This window comes from Carassius carassius, chromosome 10 (genome assembly GCF_963082965.1).
Source record: "Carassius carassius chromosome 10, fCarCar2.1, whole genome shotgun sequence".
NCBI lineage: Eukaryota > Metazoa > Chordata > Actinopteri > Cypriniformes > Cyprinidae > Carassius > Carassius carassius.
The window spans coordinates 22,261,503-22,288,723 of NC_081764.1; positions in this window are offsets into that span (position 1 = coordinate 22,261,503).

The window sequence follows — 27,221 nt, forward strand, 5'->3', positions numbered from 1 at the left end:
GTCTGCTCCCACATTCAATCTCCCAGGAATATACGCTGCTCTGATCGAGAGGAGCTTGCCCTGGGACCACAGAAGGATCTGGTGTGCCAGCTTGTACAAGGGGCGCGAACGCAGACCCCCCTGGTGATTGATATAAGAGACCACTGATGTGTTGTCGGTGCGCACCAACACATGGTGACCTCTCAGGTCCGGGAGGAAATATTTCAATGCTCGATAGACCGCTAGTATCTCTAGGCAATTGATGTGCCATGTCAGATGGCGACCACTCCACAGACCGCGGGCAGGGTGGCCACTCATGACCGCACCCCAACCGGTGAGGGACGCATCTGTCGCTAGCGTTACACGGCGACAAGGAACTCCCAGCACCGGGCCCTGATCCAAGAACCAAGGTTTCCTCCACATGTCTAAGGCACGAAGGCACCGCCGCGTGACCTTGATAACTCGACGTGGATTTCCCCTCGGGGAAAAACCCTTGGACTTGAGCCACCACTGTAGGGGTCTCATGTACAGCAGGCCAAAAGGTATCACGTTGGACGCAGCTGCCATCAGCCCTAACAATCTCTGGAATTGTTTGACAGTGAGTGACTGGCCTTCTTTGACTCTCTCGACTGATGTGAGGATCGACTCGATCCGAGCAGGAGACAAACGTGCCTGCATCGTGGTCGAATTCCACACTACGCCTAGATAGGTGGTTCTCTGAACTGGAGAAAGTACACTCTTCTTGGCGTTTAGTCTCAAACCCAGCTCCCCCATGTGTGCGAGAACGACATCTCGATGTCGAGCCGCCATCTGCTCTGATTGAGCTAGGATCAACCAATCGTCGATATAATTTAAAATGCGGATGCCCTGCATACGGAGGGATACCAGAGCCGCATCCATACATTTCGTGAACGTGCGGGGTGAGAGTGCGAGGCCAAAGGGAAGTACTCGATATTGATAAGCTTTGCCCCCGAAAGCGAACCTCAGAAACTTCCTGTGTTGTGGAAGGATGGATATGTGGAAGTATGCATCTTTGAGATCTATTGTGACAAACCAGTCCTCGGATCTGATTTGAGCTACAACCTGGTTGACAGTGAGCATCTTGAACTTCAGTGACATAACTGAGCGGTTCAGGAGACGCAAGTCCAGGATCGGACGCAACCCCCCATCCTTCTTTGGAACTATGAAATACCGGCTGTAAAATCCGGATTCCCTGTCTAGAGGAGGGACCACCTCGATGGCCTCCTTCCTTAATAGGGTATTCACTTCTTGTTCCATAACCAGAGCCTGCTGGGGGCCGACCACAGTCGGCGTAACCCCGTTGAACTTCGGTGGTGGATGACCGAACTGAATGCAATAGCCTCTTTCTATTGTACGCAGGACCCATTGAGATACATTTGGCAGTAGCTTCCACGCTGCTAAATAATCTACTAAGGGAATCAGTCTCTCGAGACTGACCTCTGGTGTAAGAGGCCCCCGCAGGGGCGGCGAGCATCCCAGCTCCGCTACGCTCACGGGCGGAAGTAACTGGGAGTGGTGCTCGCTGGAGGCCGCTGCGCCCTGAAACTCTGGCAGGGTTGGCAGACCGACCTCCTGAGGGTACTGAGGTGAGACGGGCACCGTGTAATGAGGTGAACCGCGCTCTACCCCAGCAGGGGCTACCCTCTGGATCCTGGCGTCAGGATCGTTTCGTCGAGGACTTCCGGGCTTCGATGACAGATCTTAAATCGGCTTTCGCCCTAGAAGCCCCCGACTCAGAGCGTCGTTGCCCTCGGTCCCGACGTGGGGGAGCACGAGTGGCGACGCTCTGTTTCTGCGCTACCCGGTGTGAGGAGCCGGTATGTGGCGTGGTCATCTCCCGCCCAGATGTACCACGAGAGCGACGAGGGAGGAAACTCTGGAACGCCGCCGCCTGCTTGTGCGCCTCCTGGAACCTGTCGACGACAGTATTGACTGTGTCGCCGAACAGGCCCGAGGCTCGAAGCGGGGCGTCCAGGAGGCAGACCCTGTCCCGTTCTTTAATTTCTGACAGGGTCAGCCACAAATGCCTCTCTGCGGCCACTAAAGCTGCCATAGACCGCCCAATTGCGCGAGCGGTCTCCTTAGTGGCGCGGAGGGAGAGATCAGCGGTCTTCCTGAGTTCTTCAATCTCCTCAGACTTAATCCCCTCCCCCTCATCGATATCTCTCAGCAGGTCAGCCTGATAAGCTTGCAGGACTGCCATAGTATGAAGGCACGCCCCAGCCTGACCTGCTGCCACATAACCTTTGCCCACTAGCGATGATGTAACTCGAAGCGGCTTAGTGGGCAATGTCGGAGCCTTTAGAGACGAGGCCGAACCGGGTGACAGATAGCTCGCGAGCGTCTGTTCAGCCCGTGGCATCGCTCTATAACCACGCTCTCCCAGCCCCATCACGTTGCCATAGTATAGTGAATCGGGGCCAAAGAGGCGGGTCGAATACGGGTGTTTCCACGATCTCGATAACTCGTCATGGAGATCGGGAAAATATGGAAGGCTCCGACGTGGAGGTGGTTGCTTCGGCCGCAGAAAGCGTTCGTCTAATTTGCTTCTCTGCGGCTCAGTCTGTTTTTCAGCAGGCCAGTCAATTTTTAATTTATCTACTGCCCGCGTGACCACCTCCAACAGCTCCTCATACTGGGGCGACAGGGGTGGCGAATCCCCAGCAACAGTCTCCACATCGACCTCCTCGGAGGACGAGAGGTGAAGAGCTGATCCCTCACCCTGGGGGGAAGAAACCGACGAGCGTGCTTCCGAACCCAGGGTTTGGGCGCCGGATCTGGCAGATAAGGAAGGAGATAAGGACTGGCCCGTCTCCATTCCTTCTGACAGATCCACCTGCGAACCCCACGAGTGCAGCAGCCGCTCTGCCTCGGCAGAAGCGGGGCCAGCACCGCGAGGAACGCTGGTGAAGGCTCCCTCCTCGAAGAGAGCCCTCCGAGATCGAAGCGTCCGCATTGGCAAACGTTCACAATGCGGGCAGTCGGCCCCCTCGAGAGCCGACTCAGCGTGCTTCGATCCCAGGCAAGCCACGCACAGCCTGTGTGTATCCCCACTCGTAATGTAGCGAGTGCAGGGAGGAACACACAGTCTGTAACGCGGCTTGGAATCGCCCTTCAAATGTTTGGTCTTTTGCTTTTGTTTAGGCATATTGTAGCTGTTTTAGCGATCTTTTTAAGCTAAGGGACAGACAACAATAAATAGGACCAACAGACAGACTTTTGCACATGCACACACAGAGCGCTTGCTGACAGATTCGAAGCTGAAGCCAGCTGCACGGCACGTGCTTTTATAGCTTCCTGGTCGCTACGTCACCCCGCCCGTGACGTCACGCCTTTCCGATGGACTGATTGCACACGATATTCAGAGTCGGTCTCGTCAGGGACGTTCCCCAAAAGCGTTTCGACGCAGCTCGAGTTCCTGAAAAGGAACTATATGAAAAGAACATGTAACACATTAAAAACTGTTTTTCTGCATTGCAAAAAACACATTAGTTCATTAGTCAGAGAGATCTTTCATGTTGGCAAGTTTTGCAGTTAACATTGTAAAAAGCTACATTCTCTCAAGGAGAGATAAGCTGTATTGCATATGTGGGCTTGTTTTAGCATCGTTTCACCACAACCACTAACTAAACATTAGTGCTCTCAGTAGCTCTACACTTACAGTCCTGAGCACTGAATCTGTAACATAAGTTTATGTGCATAGAACAATAAAACACATTAAAAACTGTGTTTCTTCATTGCAAAAAGCACATTAGTTCATTAGTCAGAGAGATCTTTCATGTTGGCAAGTTTTGCAGTTAACATTGTAAAAAGCTACATTCTCTCAATGAGAGATAAGCTGTATTGCATATGTGGGCTTGTTTTAGCATCGTTTCACCAGAACCACGAACTAAACATTTGTGCTCTCAGATGCTCTTATACTGCAATCCTGAGCAATGAAGCTGTAACATAAGTTTATGTGCATAGAACATGAAACACATTAAAAACTGTTTTTCTGCATTGCAAAAAACACATTAGTTCATTAGTCAGAGAGATCTTTCATGTTTGCAAGTTATTCAGTTAACATTGTAAAAAGCTACATTCTCTCAAGGAGAGATAAGCTGTATTGCATATGTGGGCTTGTTTTAGCATCGTTTCACCAGAACCACGAACTAAACATTAGTGCTCTCAGTAGCTCTACACTTACAGTCCTGAGCACTGAATCTGTAACATAAGTTTATGTGCATAGAACAATAAAACACATTAAAAACTGTGTTTCTTCATTGCAAAAAGCACATTAGTTCATTAGTCAGAGAGATCTTTCATGTTGGCAAGTTTTGCAGTTAACATTGTAAAAAGCTACATTCTCTCAATGAGAGATAAGCTGTATTGCATATGTGGGCTTGTTTTAGCATCGTTTCACCAGAACCACGAACTAAACATTTGTGCTCTCAGATGCTCTTATACTGCAATCCTGAGCAATGAAGCTGTAACATAAGTTTATGTGCATAGAACATGAAACACATTAAAAACTGTTTTTCTGCATTGCAAAAAACACATTAGTTCATTAGTCAGAGAAATCTTTCATGTTTGCAAGTTATTCAGTTAACATTGTAAAAAGCTACATTCTCTCAAGGAGAGATAAGCTGTATTGCATATGTGGGCTTGTTTTAGCATCGTTTCACCAGAACCACGAAATAAACATTTGTGCTCTCAGATGCTTTTATACTGCAATCCTGAGCTCTGAAGCTGTAACATAAGTTTATGTGCATAGAACATGAAACACATTAAAAACTGTGTTTCTTCATTGCAAAAAGCACATTTGTTCATTAGTCAGAGAGATCTTTAATGTTGGCAAGTTTTGCAGTTAACATTGTAAAAAGCTACATTCTCTCAATGAGAAATAAGCTGTATTGCATATGTGGGCTTGTTTTAGCATCGTTTCACCAGAACCACGAACTAAACATTTGTGCTCTCAGATGCTCTTATACTGCAATCCTGAGCAATGAAGCTGTAACATAAGTTTATGTGCATAGAACATGAAACACATTAAAAACTGTGTTTCTTCATTGCAAAAAGCACATTAGTTCATTAGTCAGAGAGATCTTTCATGTTTGCAAGTTATGCAGTTAACATTGTAAAAAGCTACATTCTCTCAATGAGAGATAAGCTGTATTGCATATGTGGGCTTGTTTTAGCATCGTTTCACCAGAACCACGAACTAAACATTTGTGCTCTCAGATGCTCTTATACTGCAATCCTGAGCTCTGAAGCTGTAACATAAGTTTATGTGCATAGAACATGAAACACATTAAAAACTGTTTTTCTGGATTGCAAAAAACACATTAGTTCATTAGTCAGAGAGATCTTTCATGTTTGCAAGTTATTCAGTTAACATTGTAAAAAGCTACATTCTCTCAAGGAGAGATAAGCTGTATTGCATATGTGGGCTTGTTTTAGCATCGTTTCACCAGAACCACGAAATAAACATTTGTGCTCTCAGATGCTCTTATACTGCAATCCTGAGCAATGAAGCTGTAACATAAGTTTATGTGCATAGAACATGAAACACATTAAAAACTGTGTTTCTTCATTGCAAAAAGCACATTAGTTCATTAGTCAGAGAGATCTTTCATGTTGGCAAGTTTTGCAGTTAACATTGTAAAAAGCTACATTCTCTCAATGAGAGATAAACTGTATTGCATATGTGGGCTTGTTTTGGCATCGTTTTACCAGAACCACTAACTAAACATTTGTGCTCTCAGATGCTCTTATTCTGCAATCCTGAGCAATGAAGCTGTAACATAAGTTTATGTGCATAGAACATGAAACACATTAAAAACTGTGTTTCTTCATTGCAAAAAGCACATTAGTTCATTAGTCAGAGAGATCTTTCATGTTTGCAAGTTATGCAGTTAACATTGTAAAAAGCTACATTCTCTCAAGGAGAGATAAGCTGTATTGCATATGTGGGCTTGTTTTAGCATCGTTTCACCAGAACCACTAACTAAACATTAGTGCTCTCAGATGCTCTTATACTGCAATCCTGTGCTCTGAAGCTGTAACATAAAGTTTATGTGCATAGAACATGTAACACATTAAAAACTGTTTTTCTGCATTGCAAAAAAACACATTAATTCATTATTCAGAGAGATCTTTCATGTTGGCAAGTTTTGCAGTTAACATTGTAAAAAGCTACATTCTCTCAAGGAGAGATAAGCTGTATTGCATATGTGGGCTTGTTTTAGCATTGTTTCACCAGAAGCACTAACTAAACATTAGTGCTCAAAGTAGCTCTTATACTGCAATCCTGAGCACTGAAGCTGTAACATAAATCTATATGAAAAGAACATGTAACACATTAAAAACTGTTTTTCTGCATTGCAAAAAACACATTTGTTCATTAGTCAGAGAGATCTTTAATGTTGGCAAGTTTTGCAGTTAACATTGTAAAAAGCTACATTCTCTCAATGAGAAATAAGCTGTATTGCATATGTGGGCTTGTTTTAGCATCGTTTCACCAGAACCACGAACTAAACATTAGTGCTCTCAGATGCTCTTATACTGCAATCCTGAGCTCTGAAGCTGTAACATAAGTTAATGTGCATAGAACATGTAACACATTAAAAACTGTGTTTCTTCATTGCAAAAAGCACATTTGTTTATTAGTCAGAGAGATCTTTAATGTTGGCAAGTTTTGCAGTTAACATTGTAAAAAGCTACATTCTCTCAATGAGAGATAAGCTGTATTGCATATGTGGGCTTGTTTTAGCATCGTTTCACCAGAACCACGAACTAAACATTTGTGCTCTCAGATGCTCTTATACTGCAATCCTGAGCAATGAAGCTGTAACATAAGTTTATGTGCATAGAACATGAAACACATTAAAAACTGTGTTTCTTCATTGCAAAAAGCACATTAGTTCATTAGTCAGAGAGATCTTTCATGTTGGCAAGTTTTGCAGTTAACATTGTAAAAAGCTACATTCTCTCAAGGAGAGATAAGCTGTATTGCATATGTGGGCTTGTTTTAGCATCGTTTCACCACAACCACTAACTAAACATTAGTGCTCTCAGTAGCTCTACACTTACAGTCCTGAGCACTGAATCTGTAACATAAGTTTATGTGCATAGAACAATAAAACACATTAAAAACTGTGTTTCTTCATTGCAAAAAGCACATTAGTTCATTAGTCAGAGAGATCTTTCATGTTGGCAAGTTTTGCAGTTAACATTGTAAAAAGCTACATTCTCTCAAGGAGAGATAAGCTGTATTGCATATGTGGGCTTGTTTTAGCATCGTTTCACCAGAACCACGAAATAAACATTTGTGCTCTCAGATGCTTTTATACTGCAATCCTGAGCTCTGAAGCTGTAACATAAGTTTATGTGCATAGAACATGAAACACATTAAAAACTGTGTTTCTTCATTGCAAAAAGCACATTTGTTCATTAGTCAGAGAGATCTTTAATGTTGGCAAGTTTTGCAGTTAACATTGTAAAAAGCTACATTCTCTCAATGAGAAATAAGCTGTATTGCATATGTGGGCTTGTTTTAGCATCGTTTCACCAGAACCACGAACTAAACATTTGTGCTCTCAGATGCTCTTATACTGCAATCCTGAGCAATGAAGCTGTAACATAAGTTTATGTGCATAGAACATGAAACACATTAAAAACTGTGTTTCTTCATTGCAAAAAGCACATTAGTTCATTAGTCAGAGAGATCTTTCATGTTTGCAAGTTATGCAGTTAACATTGTAAAAAGCTACATTCTCTCAATGAGAGATAAGCTGTATTGCATATGTGGGCTTGTTTTAGCATCGTTTCACCAGAACCACTAACTAAACATTAGTGCTCTAAGTAGCTCTTATACTGCAATCCTGAGCACTGAAGCTGTAACATAAATCTATATGAAAAGAACATGTAACACATTAAAAACTGTTTTTCTGCATTGCAAAAAACACATTAGTTCATTAGTCAGAGAGATCTTTCATGTTGGCAAGTTTTGCAGTTAACATTGTAAAAAGCTACATTCTCTCAAGGAGAGATAAGCTGTATTGCATATGTGGGCTTGTTTTAGCATCGTTTCACCACAACCACTAACTAAACATTAGTGCTCTCAGTAGTTCTACACTTACAGTCCTGAGCACTGAATCTGTAACATAAGTTTATGTGCATAGAACAATAAAACACATTAAAAACTGTGTTTCTTCATTGCAAAAAGCACATTAGTTCATTAGTCAGAGAGATCTTTCATGTTGGCAAGTTTTGCAGTTAACATTGTAAAAAGCTACATTCTCTCAATGAGAGATAAGCTGTATTGCATATGTGGGCTTGTTTTAGCATTGTTTCACCAGAACCACGAACTAAACATTTGTGCTCTCAGATGCTCTTATACTGCAATCCTGAGCAATGAAGCTGTAACAAAAGTTTATGTGCATAGAACATGAAACACATTAAAAACTGTTTTTCTGCATTGCAAAAAACACATTAGTTCATTAGTCAGAGAGATCTTTCATGTTTGCAAGTTATTCAGTTAACATTGTAAAAAGCTACATTCTCTCAAGGAGAGATAAGCTGTATTGCATATGTGGGCTTGTTTTAGCATCGTTTCACCAGAACCACGAAATAAACATTTGTGCTCTCAGATGCTCTTATACTGCAATCCTGAGCAATGAAGCTGTAACATAAGTTTATGTGCATAGAACATGAAACACATTAAAAACTGTGTTTCTTCATTGCAAAAAGCACATTAGTTCATTAGTCAGAGAGATCTTTCATGTTGGCAAGTTTTGCAGTTAACATTGTAAAAAGCTACATTCTCTCAATGAGAGATAAACTGTATTGCATATGTGGGCTTGTTTTGGCATCGTTTTACCAGAACCACTAACTAAACATTTGTGCTCTCAGATGCTCTTATTCTGCAATCCTGAGCAATGAAGCTGTAACATAAGTTTATGTGCATAGAACATGAAACACATTAAAAACTGTGTTTCTTCATTGCAAAAAGCACATTAGTTCATTAGTCAGAGAGATCTTTCATGTTTGCAAGTTATGCAGTTAACATTGTAAAAAGCTACATTCTCTCAAAGAGAGATAAGCTGTATTGCATATGTGGGCTTGTTTTAGCATCGTTTCACCAGAACCACTAACTAAACATTAGTGCTCTCAGATGCTTTTATACTGCAATCCTGAGCTCTGAAGCTGTAACATAAGTTTATGTGCATAGAACAAGAAACAAATTAAAAACTCTGTTTCTTCATTGCAAAAAGCACATTTGTTCATTAGTCAGAGAGATCTTTAATGTTGGCAAGTTTTGCAGTTAACATTGTAAAAAGCTACATTCTCTCAATGAGAAATAAGCTGTATTGCATATTTGGGCTTGTTTTAGCATCGTTTCACCAGAACCACTAACTAAACATTAGTGCTCTAATAGCTCTTAAACTGCAACCCTTAGCACTGAAGCTGTAACATAAGTCTATGTGCATAGAACATGTAACACATTAAAAACTGTTTTTCTGCATTGCAAAAAACACATTAGTTCTTCATTGCAAAAAGCACATTTGTTCATTAGTCAGAGAGATATTTAATGTTGGCAAGTTTTGCAGTTAACATTGTAAAAAGCTACATTCTCTCAATGAGAGATAAGCTGTATTGCATATGTGGGCTTGTTTTAGCATCGTTTCACCAGAACCACTAACTAAACATTAGTGCTCTAAGTAGCTCTTATACTGCAATCCTGAGCACTGAAGCTGTAACATAAATCTATATGAAAAGAACATGTAACACATTAAAAACTGTTTTTCTGCATTGCAAAAAACACATTAGTTCATTAGTCAGAGAGATCTTTCATGTTGGCAAGTTTTGCAGTTAACATTGTAAAAAGCTACATTCTCTCAAGGAGAGATAAGCTGTATTGCATATGTGGGCTTGTTTTAGCATCGTTTCACCACAACCACTAACTAAACATTAGTGCTCTCAGTAGTTCTACACTTACAGTCCTGAGCACTGAATCTGTAACATAAGTTTATGTGCATAGAACAATAAAACACATTAAAAACTGTGTTTCTTCATTGCAAAAAGCACATTAGTTCATTAGTCAGAGAGATCTTTCATGTTGGCAAGTTTTGCAGTTAACATTGTAAAAAGCTACATTCTCTCAATGAGAGATAAGCTGTATTGCATATGTGGGCTTGTTTTAGCATTGTTTCACCAGAACCACGAACTAAACATTTGTGCTCTCAGATGCTCTTATACTGCAATCCTGAGCAATGAAGCTGTAACAAAAGTTTATGTGCATAGAACATGAAACACATTAAAAACTGTTTTTCTGCATTGCAAAAAACACATTAGTTCATTAGTCAGAGAGATCTTTCATGTTTGCAAGTTATTCAGTTAACATTGTAAAAAGCTACATTCTCTCAAGGAGAGATAAGCTGTATTGCATATGTGGGCTTGTTTTAGCATCGTTTCACCAGAACCACGAAATAAACATTTGTGCTCTCAGATGCTCTTATACTGCAATCCTGAGCAATGAAGCTGTAACATAAGTTTATGTGCATAGAACATGAAACACATTAAAAACTGTGTTTCTTCATTGCAAAAAGCACATTAGTTCATTAGTCAGAGAGATCTTTCATGTTGGCAAGTTTTGCAGTTAACATTGTAAAAAGCTACATTCTCTCAATGAGAGATAAACTGTATTGCATATGTGGGCTTGTTTTGGCATCGTTTTACCAGAACCACTAACTAAACATTTGTGCTCTCAGATGCTCTTATTCTGCAATCCTGAGCAATGAAGCTGTAACATAAGTTTATGTGCATAGAACATGAAACACATTAAAAACTGTGTTTCTTCATTGCAAAAAGCACATTAGTTCATTAGTCAGAGAGATCTTTCATGTTTGCAAGTTATGCAGTTAACATTGTAAAAAGCTACATTCTCTCAAAGAGAGATAAGCTGTATTGCATATGTGGGCTTGTTTTAGCATCGTTTCACCAGAACCACTAACTAAACATTAGTGCTCTCAGATGCTTTTATACTGCAATCCTGAGCTCTGAAGCTGTAACATAAGTTTATGTGCATAGAACAAGAAACAAATTAAAAACTCTGTTTCTTCATTGCAAAAAGCACATTTGTTCATTAGTCAGAGAGATCTTTAATGTTGGCAAGTTTTGCAGTTAACATTGTAAAAAGCTACATTCTCTCAATGAGAAATAAGCTGTATTGCATATTTGGGCTTGTTTTAGCATCGTTTCACCAGAACCACTAACTAAACATTAGTGCTCTAATAGCTCTTAAACTGCAACCCTTAGCACTGAAGCTGTAACATAAGTCTATGTGCATAGAACATGTAACACATTAAAAACTGTTTTTCTGCATTGCAAAAAACACATTAGTTCTTCATTGCAAAAAGCACATTTGTTCATTAGTCAGAGAGATATTTAATGTTGGCAAGTTTTGCAGTTAACATTGTAAAAAGCTACATTCTCTCAAGGAGAGATAAGCTGTATTGCATATGTGGGCTTGTTTTAGCATCGTTTCACCAGAACCACGAAATAAACATTTGTGCTCTCAGATGCTTTTATACTGCAATCCTGAGCTCTGAAGCTGTAACATAAGTTTATGTGCATAGAACATGAAACACATTAAAAACTGTGTTTCTTCATTGCAAAAAGCACATTTGTTCATTAGTCAGAGAGATCTTTAATGTTGGCAAGTTTTGCAGTTAACATTGTAAAAAGCTACATTCTCTCAATGAGAAATAAGCTGTATTGCATATGTGGGCTTGTTTTAGCATCGTTTCACCAGAACCACGAACTAAACATTTGTGCTCTCAGATGCTCTTATACTGCAATCCTGAGCAATGAAGCTGTAACATAAGTTTATGTGCATAGAACATGAAACACATTAAAAACTGTGTTTCTTCATTGCAAAAAGCACATTAGTTCATTAGTCAGAGAGATCTTTCATGTTTGCAAGTTATGCAGTTAACATTGTAAAAAGCTACATTCTCTCAATGAGAGATAAGCTGTATTGCATATGTGGGCTTGTTTTAGCATCGTTTCACCAGAACCACTAACTAAACATTAGTGCTCTAAGTAGCTCTTATACTGCAATCCTGAGCACTGAAGCTGTAACATAAATCTATATGAAAAGAACATGTAACACATTAAAAACTGTTTTTCTGCATTGCAAAAAACACATTAGTTCATTAGTCAGAGAGATCTTTCATGTTGGCAAGTTTTGCAGTTAACATTGTAAAAAGCTACAATCTCTCAAGGAGAGATAAGCTGTATTGCATATGTGGGCTTGTTTTAGCATCGTTTCACCACAACCACTAACTAAACATTAGTGCTCTCAGTAGTTCTACACTTACAGTCCTGAGCACTGAATCTGTAACATAAGTTTATGTGCATAGAACAATAAAACACATTAAAAACTGTGTTTCTTCATTGCAAAAAGCACATTAGTTCATTAGTCAGAGAGATCTTTCATGTTGGCAAGTTTTGCAGTTAACATTGTAAAAAGCTACATTCTCTCAATGAGAGATAAGCTGTATTGCATATGTGGGCTTGTTTTAGCATTGTTTCACCAGAACCACGAACTAAACATTTGTGCTCTCAGATGCTCTTATACTGCAATCCTGAGCAATGAAGCTGTAACAAAAGTTTATGTGCATAGAACATGAAACACATTAAAAACTGTTTTTCTGCATTGCAAAAAACACATTAGTTCATTAGTCAGAGAGATCTTTCATGTTTGCAAGTTATTCAGTTAACATTGTAAAAAGCTACATTCTCTCAAGGAGAGATAAGCTGTATTGCATATGTGGGCTTGTTTTAGCATCGTTTCACCAGAACCACGAAATAAACATTTGTGCTCTCAGATGCTCTTATACTGCAATCCTGAGCAATGAAGCTGTAACATAAGTTTATGTGCATAGAACATGAAACACATTAAAAACTGTGTTTCTTCATTGCAAAAAGCACATTAGTTCATTAGTCAGAGAGATCTTTCATGTTGGCAAGTTTTGCAGTTAACATTGTAAAAAGCTACATTCTCTCAATGAGAGATAAACTGTATTGCATATGTGGGCTTGTTTTGGCATCGTTTTACCAGAACCACTAACTAAACATTTGTGCTCTCAGATGCTCTTATTCTGCAATCCTGAGCAATGAAGCTGTAACATAAGTTTATGTGCATAGAACATGAAACACATTAAAAACTGTGTTTCTTCATTGCAAAAAGCACATTAGTTCATTAGTCAGAGAGATCTTTCATGTTTGCAAGTTATGCAGTTAACATTGTAAAAAGCTACATTCTCTCAAAGAGAGATAAGCTGTATTGCATATGTGGGCTTGTTTTAGCATCGTTTCACCAGAACCACTAACTAAACATTAGTGCTCTCAGATGCTTTTATACTGCAATCCTGAGCTCTGAAGCTGTAACATAAGTTTATGTGCATAGAACAAGAAACAAATTAAAAACTCTGTTTCTTCATTGCAAAAAGCACATTTGTTCATTAGTCAGAGAGATCTTTAATGTTGGCAAGTTTTGCAGTTAACATTGTAAAAAGCTACATTCTCTCAATGAGAAATAAGCTGTATTGCATATTTGGGCTTGTTTTAGCATCGTTTCACCAGAACCACTAACTAAACATTAGTGCTCTAATAGCTCTTAAACTGCAACCCTTAGCACTGAAGCTGTAACATAAGTCTATGTGCATAGAACATGTAACACATTAAAAACTGTTTTTCTGCATTGCAAAAAACACATTAGTTCTTCATTGCAAAAAGCACATTTGTTCATTAGTCAGAGAGATATTTAATGTTGGCAAGTTTTGCAGTTAACATTGTAAAAAGCTACATTCTCTCAAGGAGAGATAAGCTGTATTGCATATGTGGGCTTGTTTTAGCATCGTTTCACCAGAACCACTAACTAAACATTAGTGCTCTCAGATGCTCTTATACTGCAATCCTGTGCTCTGAAGCTGTAACGTAAAGTTTATGTGCATAGAACATGTAACACATTAAAAACTGTTTTTCTGCATTGCAAAAAACACATTAATTCATTATTCAGAGAGATCTTTCATGTTGGCAAGTTTTGCAGTTAACATTGTAAAAAGCTACATTCTCTCAAGGAGAGATAAGCTGTATTGCATATGTGGGCTTGTTTTAGCATCGTTTCACCAGAAGCACTAACTAAACATTAGTGCTCTAATAGCTCTTAAACTGCAATCCTGAGCACTGAAGCTGTAACATAAGTCTGTATGCATAGAACATGTAACACATTAAAAACTGTTTTTCTGCATTGCAAAAAACACATTAGTTCTTCATTGCAAAAAGCACATTTGTTCATTAGTCAGAGAGATATTTAATGTTGGCAAGTTTTGCAGTTAACATTGTAAAAAGCTACATTCTCTCAATGAGAAATAAGCTGTATTGCATATGTGGGCTTGTTTTAGCATCGTTTCACCAGAACCACGAACTAAACATTTGTGCTCTCAGATGCTCTTATACTGCAATCCTGAGCAATGAAGCTGTAACATAGGTTTATGTGCATAGAACATGAAACACATTAAAAACTGTGTTTCTTCATTGCAAAAAGCACATTAGTTCATTAGTCAGAGATATCTTTCATGTTTGCAAGTTATGCAGTTAACATTGTAAAAAGCTACATTTTCTCAATGAGAGATAAGCTGTATTGCATATGTGGGCTTGTTTTAGCATCGTTTCACCAGAACCACTAACTAAACATTAGTGCTCTAAGTAGCTCTTATAGTCCAATCCTGAGCACTGAAGCTGTAACATAAGTCTATATGCATAGAACATGTAACACATTAAAAACTGTTTTTCTGCATTGCAAAAAACACATTAGTTCATTAGTCAGAGAGATATTTAATGTTGGCAAGTTTTGCAGTTAACATTGTAAAAAGCTACATTCTCTCAATGAGAGATAAGCTGTATTGCATATGTGGGCTTGTTTTAGCATCGTTTCACCAGAACCACGAACTAAACATTTGTGCTCTCAGATGCTCTTATACTGCAATCCTGAGCAATGAAGCTGTAACATAGGTTTATGTGCATAGAACATGAAACACATTAAAAACTGTGTTTCTTCATTGCAAAAAGCACATTAGTTAATTAGTCAGAGAGATCTTTCATGTTGGCAAGTTTTGCAGTTAACATTGTAAAAAGCTACATTCTCTCAATGAGAGATAAGCTGTATTGCATATGTGGGCTTGTTTTAGCATCGTTTCACCAGAACCACTAACTAAACATTAGTGCTCTAAGTAGCTCATATAGTGCAATCCTGAGCACTGAAGCTGTAACATAAGTCTATATGCATAGAACATGTAACACATTAGAAACGGTTTTTATGCATTGCAAAAAACACATTAGTAAATTAGTCAGAGAGATCTTTCATGTTGGCAAGTTTTGCAGTTAACATTGTAAAAAACTACATTCTCTCAAGGAGAGATAAGCTGTATTGCATATGTGGGCTTGTTTTAGCATCGTTTCACCAGAACCACTAACTAAACAATAGTGCTCTCAGATGCTCTTATACTGCAATCCTGAGCTCTGAAGCTGTAACATAAGTTTATGTGCATAGAATATGTAACACATTAAAAACTGTGTTTCTTCATTGAAAAAAACACATTTGTTCATTAGTCAGAGAGATCTTTCATGTTGGCAAGTTTTGCAGTTAACATTGTAAAAAGCTACATTCTCTCAAGGAGAGATAAGCTGTATTGCATATGTGGGCTTGTTTTAGCATCGTTTCACCACAACCACTAACTAAACATTAGTGCTCTCAGATGCTCTTATACTGCGATCCTGAGCTCTGAAGCTGTAACATAAGTTTATGTGCATAGAACATGTAACACATTAAAAACTGTGTTTCTTCATTGCAAAAAGCACATTTGTTCATTAGTCAGAGAGATCTTTCATGTTGGCAAGTTTTGCAGTTAACATTGTAAAAAGCTACATTCTCTCAATGAGAGATAAGCTGTATTGCATATGTGGGCTTGTTTTAGCATCGTTTCACCAGAACCACGAACTAAACATTTGTGCTCTCAGATGCTCTTATACTGCAATCCTGAGCAATGAAGATATAACATAAGTTTATGTACATAGAACATGAAACACATTAAAAACTGTGTTTCTTCATTGCAAAAAGCACATTAGTTCATTAGTCAGAGAGATCTTTCATGCTTGCAAGTTATGCAGTTAACATTGTAAAAAGCTACATTCTCTTAAGGAGAGATAAGCTGTATTGCATATGTGGGCTTGTTTTAGCATCGTTTCACCAGAACCACTAACTAAACATTAGTGCTCTCAGATGCTCTTATACTGCAATCCTGTGCTCTGAAGCTGTAACATAAAGTTTATGTGCATAGAACATGTAACACATTAAAAACTGTTTTTCTGCATTGCAAAAAACACATTAATTCATTATTCAGAGAGATCTTTCATGTTGGCAAGTTTTGCAGTTAACATTGTAAAAAGCTACATTCTCTCAAGGAGAGATAAGCTGTATTGCATATGTGGGCTTGTTTTAGCATCGTTTCACCAGAAGCACTAACTAAACATTAGTGCTCAAAGTAGCTCTTATACTGCAATCCTGAGCACTGAAGCTGTAACATAAATCTATATGAAAAGAACATGTAACACATTAAAAACTGTTTTTCTGCATTGCAAAAAACACATTAGTTCATTAGTCAGAGAGATCTTTCATGTTGGCAAGTTTTGCAGTTAACATTGTAAAAAGCTACATTCTCTCAAGGAGAGATAAGCTGTATTGCATATGTGGGCTTGTTTTAGCATCGTTTCACCACAACCACTAACTAAACATTAGTGCTCTCAGTAGCTCTACACTTACAGTCCTGAGCACTGAATCTGTAACATAAGTTTATGTGCATAGAACAATAAAACACATTAAAAACTGTGTTTCTTCATTGCAAAAAGCACATTAGTTCATTAGTCAGAGAGATCTTTCATGTTGGCAAGTTTTGCAGTTAACATTGTAAAAAGCTACATTCTCTCAATGAGAGATAAGCTGTATTGCATATGTGGGCTTGTTTTAGCATCGTTTCACCAGAACCACGAACTAAACATTTGTGCTCTCAGATGCTCTTATACTGCAATCCTGAGCAATGAAGCTGTAACATAAGTTTATGTGCATAGAACATGAAACACATTAAAAACTGTTTTTCTGCATTGCAAAAAGCACATTTGTTCATTAGTCAGAGAGATCTTTCATGTTTGCAAGTTATGCAGTTAACATTGTAAAAAGCTACATTCTCTCAATGAGAGATAAGCTGTATTGCATATGTGGGCTTGTTTTAGCATCGTTTCACCAGAACCACTAACTAAACATTAGTGCTCTCAGATGCTCTTATACTGCAATCCTGTGCTCTGAAGCTGTAACATAAAGTTTATGTGCATAGAACATGTAACACATTAAAAACTGTTTTTCTGCTTTGCAAAAAACACATTAATTCATTATTCAGAGAGATCTTTCATGTTGGCAAGTTTTGCAGTTAACATTGTAAAAAGCTACATTCTCTCAAGGAGAGATAAGCTGTATTGCATATGTGGGCTTGTTTTAGCATCGTTTCACCAGAAGCACTAACTAAACATTAGTGCTCAAAGTAGCTCTTATACTGCAATCCTGAGCACTGAAGCTGTAACATAAATCTATATGAAAAGAACATGTAACACATTAAAAACTGTTTTTCTGCATTGCAAAAAACACATTAGTTCATTAGTCAGAGAGATCTTTCATGTTGGCAAGTTTTGCAGTTAACATTGTAAAAAGCTACATTCTCTCAAGGAGAGATAAGCTGTATTGCATATGTGGGCTTGTTTTAGCATCGTTTCACCACAACCACTAACTAAACATTAGTGCTCTCAGTAGCTCTACACTTACAGTCCTGAGCACTGAATCTGTAACATAAGTTTATGTGCATAGAACAATAAAACACATTAAAAACTGTGTTTCTTCATTGCAAAAAGCACATTAGTTCATTAGTCAGAGAGGTCTTTCATGTTGGCAAGTTTTGCAGTTAACATTGTAAAAAGCTACATTCTCTCAATGAGAGATAAGCTGTATTGCATATGTGGGCTTGTTTTAGCATCGTTTCACCAGAACCACGAACTAAACATTTGTGCTCTCAGATGCTCTTATACTGCAATCCTGAGCAATGAAGCTGTAACATAAGTTTATGTGCATAGAACATGAAACACATTAAAAACTGTTTTTCTGCATTGCAAAAAACACATTAGTTCATTAGTCAGAGAGATCTTTCATGTTTGCAAGTTATTCAGTTAACATTGTAAAAAACTACATTCTCTCAAGGAGAGATAAGCTGTATTGCATATGTGGGCTTGTTTTAGCATCGTTTCACCAGAACCACGAAATAAACATTTGTGCTCTCAGATGCTCTTATACTGCAATCCTGAGCAATGAAGCTGTAACATAAGTTTATGTGCATAGAACATGAAACACATTAAAAACTGTGTTTCTTCATTGCAAAAAGCACATTAGTTCATTAGTCAGAGAGATCTTTCATGTTGGCAAGTTTTGCAGTTAACATTGTAAAAAGCTACATTCTCTAAATGAGAGATAAACTGTATTGCATATGTGGGCTTGTTTTGGCATCGTTTTACCAGAACCACTAACTAAACATTAGTGCTCTCAGATGCTTTTATACTGCCATCCTGAGCTCTGAAGCTGTAACATAAGTTTATGTGCATAGAACATGAAACAAATTAAAAACTGTGTTTCTTCATTGCAAAAAGCACATTTGTTCATTAGTCAGAGAGATCTTTAATGTTGGCAAGTTTTGCAGTTAACATTGTAAAAAGCTACATTCTCTCAATGAGAAATAAGCTGTATTGCATATGTGGGCTTGTTTTAGCATCGTTTCACCAGAACCACGAACTAAACATTTGTGCTCTCAGATGCTCTTATACTGCAATCCTGAGCAATGAAGCTGTAACATAAGTTTATGTGCATAGAACATGAAACACATTAAAAACTGTGTTTCTTCATTGCAAAAAGCACATTAGTTCATTAGTCAGAGAGATCTTTCATGTTTGCAAGTTATGCAGTTAACATTGTAAAAAGCTACATTCTCTCAATGAGAGATAAGCTGTATTGCATATGTGGGCTTGTTTTAGCATCGTTTCACCAGAACCACGAACTAAACATTTGTGCTCTCAGATGCTCTTATACTGCAATCCTGAGCAATGAAGCTGTAACATAAGTTTATGTGCATAGAACATGAAACACATTAAAAACTGTGTTTCTTCATTGCAAAAAGCACATTAGTTCATTAGTCAGAGAGATCTTTCATGTTTGCAAGTTATGTAGTTAACATTGTAAAAAGCTACATTCTCTCAAGGAGAGATAAGCTGTATTGCATATTTGGGCTTGTTTTAGCATCGTTTCACCAGAACCACTAACTAAACATTAGTGCTCTAATAGCTCTTAAACTGCAACCCTTAGCACTGAAGCTGTAACATAAGTCTGTATGCATAGAACAAGTTACACATTAAAAACTGTTTTTCTGCATTGCAAAAAACACATTAGTTCTTCATTGCAAAAAGCACATTTGTTCATTAGTCAGAGAGATATTTAATGTTGGCAAGTTTTGCAGTTAACATTGTAAAAAGCTACATTCTCTCAAGGAGAGATAAGCTGTATTGCATATGTGGGCTTGTTTTAGCATCGTTTCACCAGAACCACTAACTAAACATTAGTGCTCTCAGATGCTCTTATACTGCAATCCTGTGCTCTGAAGCTGTAACATAAAGTTTATGTGCATAGAACATGTAACACATTAAAAACTGTTTTTCTGCATTGCAAAAAACACATTAAGTCATTATTCAGAGAGATCTTTCATGTTGGCAAGTTTTGCAGTTAACATTGTAAAAAGCTACATTCTCTCAAGGAGAGATAAGCTGTATTGCATATGTGGGCTTGTTTTAGCATCGTTTCACCAGAAGCACTAACTAAACATTAGTGCTCTAATAGCTCTTAAACTGCAATCCTGAGCACTGAAGCTGTAACATAAGTCTGTATGCATAGAACATGTAACACATTAAAAACTGTTTTTCTGCATTGCAAAAAACACATTAGTTCTTCATTGCAAAAAGCACATTTGTTCATTAGTCAGAGAGATATTTAATGTTGGCAAGTTTTGCAGTTAACATTGTAAAAAGCTACATTCTCTCAATGAGAAATAAGCTGTATTGCATATGTGGGCTTGTTTTAGCATCGTTTCACCAGAACCACGAACTAAACATTTGTGCTCTCAGATGCTCTTATACTGCAATCCTGAGCAATGAAGCTGTAACATAAGTTTATGTGCATAGAACATGAAACACATTAAAAACTGTGTTTCTTCATTGCAAAAAGCACATTAGTTCATTAGTCAGAGAGATCTTTCATGTTGGCAAGTTTTGCAGTTAACATTGTAAAAAGCTACATTCTCTAAATGAGAGATAAACTGTATTGCATATGTGGGCTTGTTTTGGCATCGTTTTACCAGAACCACTAACTAAACATTAGTGCTCTCAGATGCTTTTATACTGCAATCCTGAGCTCTGAAGCTGTAACATAAGTTTATGTGCATAGAACATGAAACAAATTAAAAACTGTGTTTCTTCATTGCAAAAAGCACATTTGTTCATTAGTCAGAGATATCTTTAATGTTGGCAAGTTTTGCAGTTAACATTGTAAAAAGCTACATTCTCTCAATGAGAAATAAGCTGTATTGCATATGTGGGCTTGTTTTAGCATCGTTTCACCAGAACCACGAACTAAACATTTGTGCTCTCAGATGCTCTTATACTGCAATCCTGAGCAATGAAGCTGTAACATAAGTTTATGTGCATAGAACATGAAACACATTAAAAACTGTGTTTCTTCATTGCAAAAAGCACATTAGTTCATTAGTCAGAGAGATCTTTCATGTTTGCAAGTTATGCAGTTAACATTGTAAAAAGCTACATTCTCTCAAGGAGAGATAAGCTGTATTGCATATTTGGGCTTGTTTTAGCATCGTTTCACCAGAACCACTAACTAAACATTAGTGCTCTAATAGCTCTTAAACTGCAACCCTTAGCACTGAAGCTGTAACATAAGTCTGTATGCATAGAACATGTAACACATTAAAAACTGTTTTTCTGCATTGCAAAAAACACATTAGTTCTTCATTGCAAAAAGCACATTTGTTCATTAGTCAGAGAGATATTTAATGTTGGCAAGTTTTGCAGTTAACATTGTAAAAAGCTACATTCTCTCAAGGAGAGATAAGCTGTATTGCATATGTGGGCTTGTTTTAGCATCGTTTCACCAGAACCACTAACTAAACATTAGTGCTCTCAGATGCTCTTATACTGCAATCCTGTGCTCTGAAGCTGTAACATAAAGTTTATGTGCATAGAACATGTAACACATTAAAAACTGTTTTTCTGCATTGCAAAAAACACATTAATTCATTATTCAGAGAGATCTTTCATGTTGGCAAGTTTTGCAGTTAACATTGTAAAAAGCTACATTCTCTCAAGGAGAGATAAGCTGTATTGCATATGTGGGCTTGTTTTAGCATCGTTTCACCAGAACCACGAACTAAACATTTGTGCTCTCAGATGCTCTTATACTGCAATCCTGAGCAATGAAGCTGTAACATAAGTTTATGTGCATAGAACATGAAACACATTAAAAACTGTGTTCTTCATTGCAAAAAGCACATTAGTTCATTAGTCAGAGATATCTTTCATGTTTGCAAGTTATGCAGTTAACATTGTAAAAAGCTACATTTTCTCAATGAGAGATAAGCTGTATTGCATATGTGGGCTTGTTTTAGCATCGTTTCACCAGAACCACTAACTAAACATTAGTGCTCTCAGATGCTCTTATTCTGCAATCCTGAGCAATGAAGCTGTAACATAAGTTTATGTGCATAGAACATGAAACACATTAAAAACTGTGTTTCTTCATTGCAAAAAGCACATTAGTTCATTAGTCAGAGAGATCTTTCATGTTTGCAAGTTATGCAGTTAACATTGTAAAAAGCTACATTCTCTCAAAGAGAGATAAGCTGTATTGCATATGTGGGCTTGTTTTAGCATCGTTTCACCAGAACCACTAACTAAACATTAGTGCTCTAAGTAGATCTTATAGTCCAATCCTGAGCACTGAAGCTGTAACATAAGTTTATGTGCATAGAACAAGAAACAAATTAAAAACTGTGTTTCTTCATTGCAAAAAGCACATTTGTTCATTAGTCAGAGAGATCTTTAATGTTGGCAAGTTTTGCAGTTAACATTGTAAAAAGCTACATTCTCTCAATGAGAAATAAGCTGTATTGCATATGTGGGCTTGTTTTAGCATCGTTTCACCAGAACCACGAACTAAACATTTGTGCTCTCAGATGCTCTTATACTGCAATCCTGAGCAATGAAGCTGTAACATAAGTTTATGTGCATAGAACATGAAACACATTAAAAACTGTGTTTCTTCATTGCAAAAAGCACATTAGTTCATTAGTCAGAGAGATTTTTCATGTTTGCAAGTTATGCAGTTAACATTGTAAAAAGCTACATTCTCTCAATGAGAGATAAGCTGTATTGCATATGTGGGCTTGTTTTAGCATCGTTTCACCAGAACCACTAACTAAACATTAGTGCTCTAAGTAGCTCTTATAGTCCAATCCTGAGCACTGAAGCTGTAACATAAGTCTATATGCATAGAACATGTAACACATTAAAAACTGTTTTTCTGCATTGCAAAAAACACATTAGTTCATTAGTCAGAGAGATATTTCATGTTGGCAAGTTTTGCAGTTAACATTGTAAAAAGCTACATTCTCTCAATGAGAGATAAGCTGTATTGCATATGTGGGCTTGTTTTAGCATCGTTTCACCAGAACCACGAACTAAACATTTGTGCTCTCAGATGCTCTTATACTGCAATCCTGAGAAATGAAGCTGTAACATGTTTATGTGCATAGAACATGAAACACATTAAAAACTGTTTTTCTGCATTGCAAAAAACACATTAATTCATTATTCAGAGAGATCTTTCATGTTGGCAAGTTTTGCAGTTAACATTGTAAAAAGCTACATTCTCTCAAGGAGAGATAAGCTGTATTGCATATGTGGGCTTGTTTTAGCATCGTTTCACCAGAACCACGAACTAAACATTTGTGCTCTCAGATGCTCTTATACTGCAATCCTGAGCAATGAAGCTGTAACATAAGTTTATGTGCATAGAACATGAAACACATTAAAAACTGTGTTCTTCATTGCAAAAAGCACATTAGTTCATTAGTCAGAGATATCTTTCATGTTTGCAAGTTATGCAGTTAACATTGTAAAAAGCTACATTTTCTCAATGAGAGATAAGCTGTATTGCATATGTGGGCTTGTTTTAGCATCGTTTCACCAGAACCACTAACTAAACATTAGTGCTCTCAGATGCTCTTATTCTGCAATCCTGAGCAATGAAGCTGTAACATAAGTTTATGTGCATAGAACATGAAACACATTAAAAACTGTGTTTCTTCATTGCAAAAAGCACATTAGTTCATTAGTCAGAGAGATCTTTCATGTTTGCAAGTTATGCAGTTAACATTGTAAAAAGCTACATTCTCTCAAAGAGAGATAAGCTGTATTGCATATGTGGGCTTGTTTTAGCATCGTTTCACCAGAACCACTAACTAAACATTAGTGCTCTAAGTAGATCTTATAGTCCAATCCTGAGCACTGAAGCTGTAACATAAGTTTATGTGCATAGAACAAGAAACAAATTAAAAACTGTGTTTCTTCATTGCAAAAAGCACATTTGTTCATTAGTCAGAGAGATCTTTAATGTTGGCAAGTTTTGCAGTTAACATTGTAAAAAGCTACATTCTCTCAATGAGAAATAAGCTGTATTGCATATGTGGGCTTGTTTTAGCATCGTTTCACCAGAACCACGAACTAAACATTTGTGCTCTCAGATGCTCTTATACTGCAATCCTGAGCAATGAAGCTGTAACATAAGTTTATGTGCATAGAACATGAAACACATTAAAAACTGTGTTTCTTCATTGCAAAAAGCACATTAGTTCATTAGTCAGAGAGATTTTTCATGTTTGCAAGTTATGCAGTTAACATTGTAAAAAGCTACATTCTCTCAATGAGAGATAAGCTGTATTGCATATGTGGGCTTGTTTTAGCATCGTTTCACCAGAACCACTAACTAAACATTAGTGCTCTAAGTAGCTCTTATAGTCCAATCCTGAGCACTGAAGCTGTAACATAAGTCTATATGCATAGAACATGTAACACATTAAAAACTGTTTTTCTGCATTGCAAAAAACACATTAGTTCATTAGTCAGAGAGATATTTCATGTTGGCAAGTTTTGCAGTTAACATTGTAAAAAGCTACATTCTCTCAATGAGAGATAAGCTGTATTGCATATGTGGGCTTGTTTTAGCATCGTTTCACCAGAACCACGAACTAAACATTTGTGCTCTCAGATGCTCTTATACTGCAATCCTGAGAAATGAAGCTGTAACATGTTTATGTGCATAGAACATGAAACACATTAAAAACTGTGTTTCTTCATTGCAAAAAGCACATTAGTTCATTAGTCAGAGAGATCTTTCATGTTTGCAAGTTATGCAGTTAACATTGTAAAAAGCTACATTCTCTCAAGGAGAGATAAGCTGTATTGCATATTTGGGCTTGTTTTAGCATCGTTTCACCAGAACCACTAACTAAACATTAGTGCTCTAATAGCTCTTAAACTGCAACCCTTAGCACTGAAGCTGTAACATAAGTCTGTATGCATAGAACATGTAACACATTAAAAACTGTTTTTCTGCATTGCAAAAAACACATTAGTTCTTCATTGCAAAAAGCACATTTGTTCATTAGTCAGAGAGATATTTAATGTTGGCAAGTTTTGCAGTTAACATTGTAAAAAGCTACATTCTCTCAAGGAGAGATAAGCTGTATTGCATATGTGGGCTTGTTTTAGCATCGTTTCACCAGAACCACTAACTAAACATTAGTGCTCTCAGATGCTCTTATACTGCAATCCTGTGCTCTGAAGCTGTAACATAAAGTTTATGTGCATAGAACATGTAACACATTAAAAACTGTTTTTCTGCATTGCAAAAAACACATTAATTCATTATTCAGAGAGATCTTTCATGTTGGCAAGTTTTGCAGTTAACATTGTAAAAAGCTACATTCTCTCAAGGAGAGATAAGCTGTATTGCATATGTGGGCTTGTTTTAGCATCGTTTCACCAGAAGCACTAACTAAACATTAGTGCTCTAATAGCTCTTAAACTGCAATCCTGAGCACTGAAGCTGTAACATAAGTCTGTATGCATAGAACATGTAACACATTAAAAACTGTTTTTCTGCATTGCAAAAAACACATTAGTTCTTCATTGCAAAAAGCACATTTGTTCATTAGTCAGAGAGATATTTAATGTTGGCAAGTTTTGCAGTTAACATTGTAAAAAGCTACATTCTCTCAATGAGAAATAAGCTGTATTGCATATGTGGGCTTGTTTTAGCATCGTTTCACCAGAACCACGAACTAAACATTTGTGCTCTCAGATGCTCTTATACTGCAATCCTGAGCAATGAAGCTGTAACATAAGTTTATGTGCATAGAACATGAAACACATTAAAAACTGTGTTTCTTCATTGCAAAAAGCACATTAGTTCATTAGTCAGAGAGATCTTTCATGTTTGCAAGTTATGCAGTTAACATTGTAAAAAGCTACATTCTCTCAAGGAGAGATAAGCTGTATTGCATATTTGGGCTTGTTTTAGCATCGTTTCACCAGAACCACTAACTAAACATAAGTTCTCTAATAGCTCTTAAACTGCAATCCTGAGCACTGAAGCTGTAACATAAGTCTGTATGCATAGAACATGTAACACATTAAAAACTGTTTTTCTGCATTGCAAAAAACACATTAGTTCATTAGTCAGAGAGATCTTTCATGTTGGCAAGTTTTGCAGTTAACATTGTAAAAAGCTACATTCTCTCAATGAGAGATAAGCTGTATTGCATATGTGGGCTTGTTTTAGCATCGTTTCACCAGAACCACTAACTAAACATTAGTGCTCTAAGTAGCTCATATAGTGCAATCCTGAGCACTGAAGCTGTAACATAAGTCTATATGCATAGAACATGTAACACATTAGAAACGGTTTTTATGCATTGCAAAAAACACATTAGTAAATTAGTCAGAGAGATCTTTCATGTTGGCAAGTTTTGCAGTTAACATTGTAAAAAACTACATTCTCTCAAGGAGAGATAAGCTGTATTGCATATGTGGGCTTGTTTTAGCATCGTTTCACCAGAACCACTAACTAAACAATAGTGCTCTCAGATGCTCTTATACTGCAATCCTGAGCTCTGAAGCTGTAACATAAGTTTATGTGCATAGAATATGTAACACATTAAAAACTGTGTTTCTTCATTGAAAAAAACACATTTGTTCATTAGTCAGAGAGATCTTTCATGTTGGCAAGTTTTGCAGTTAACATTGTAAAAAACTACATTCTCTCAAGGAGAGATAAGCTGTATTGCATATGTGGGCTTGTTTTAGCATCGTTTCACCAGAACCACGAACTAAACATTTGTGCTCTCAGATGCTCTTATACTGCAATCCTGAGCAATGAAGCTGTAACATAAGTTTATGTGCATAGAACATGAAACACATTAAAAACTGTTTTTCTGCATTGCAAAAAACAGAGCCTGTCCTCCAACAAAAAACGACCATATAGGTCATTTGTGCAAGCACCTTTTACGACCTATATTTACGTTTTAAAGTTAAACGCCCTCTAGCGGGCGTAAAAATAATGACAGTATTACGTTGCGTCTGTCGTCATGAAATGACATATAACGTCATTACCAATCAAAACGCACGTTTATTTAAATGCAATGTGTGGGCTTTTTACACCGATCTCACAGTATTTCCTACATATTTTACTAGGTGGCTTATTCGTTCGAATGACCACACCTAACCCCACCTCTAAACCTAACCCTCACAGAAATCATGCTAAATTATGATTTATTGAGCATATACATTTTCATGCATGTCCATTCCCTGGGATCGAACCCATGATACCCTATCAATGTATAGCGCAATAATCTACCAACTGAGCTACACGAAACGCAAATCAGAGGGCAAATAAAAGAGTACAA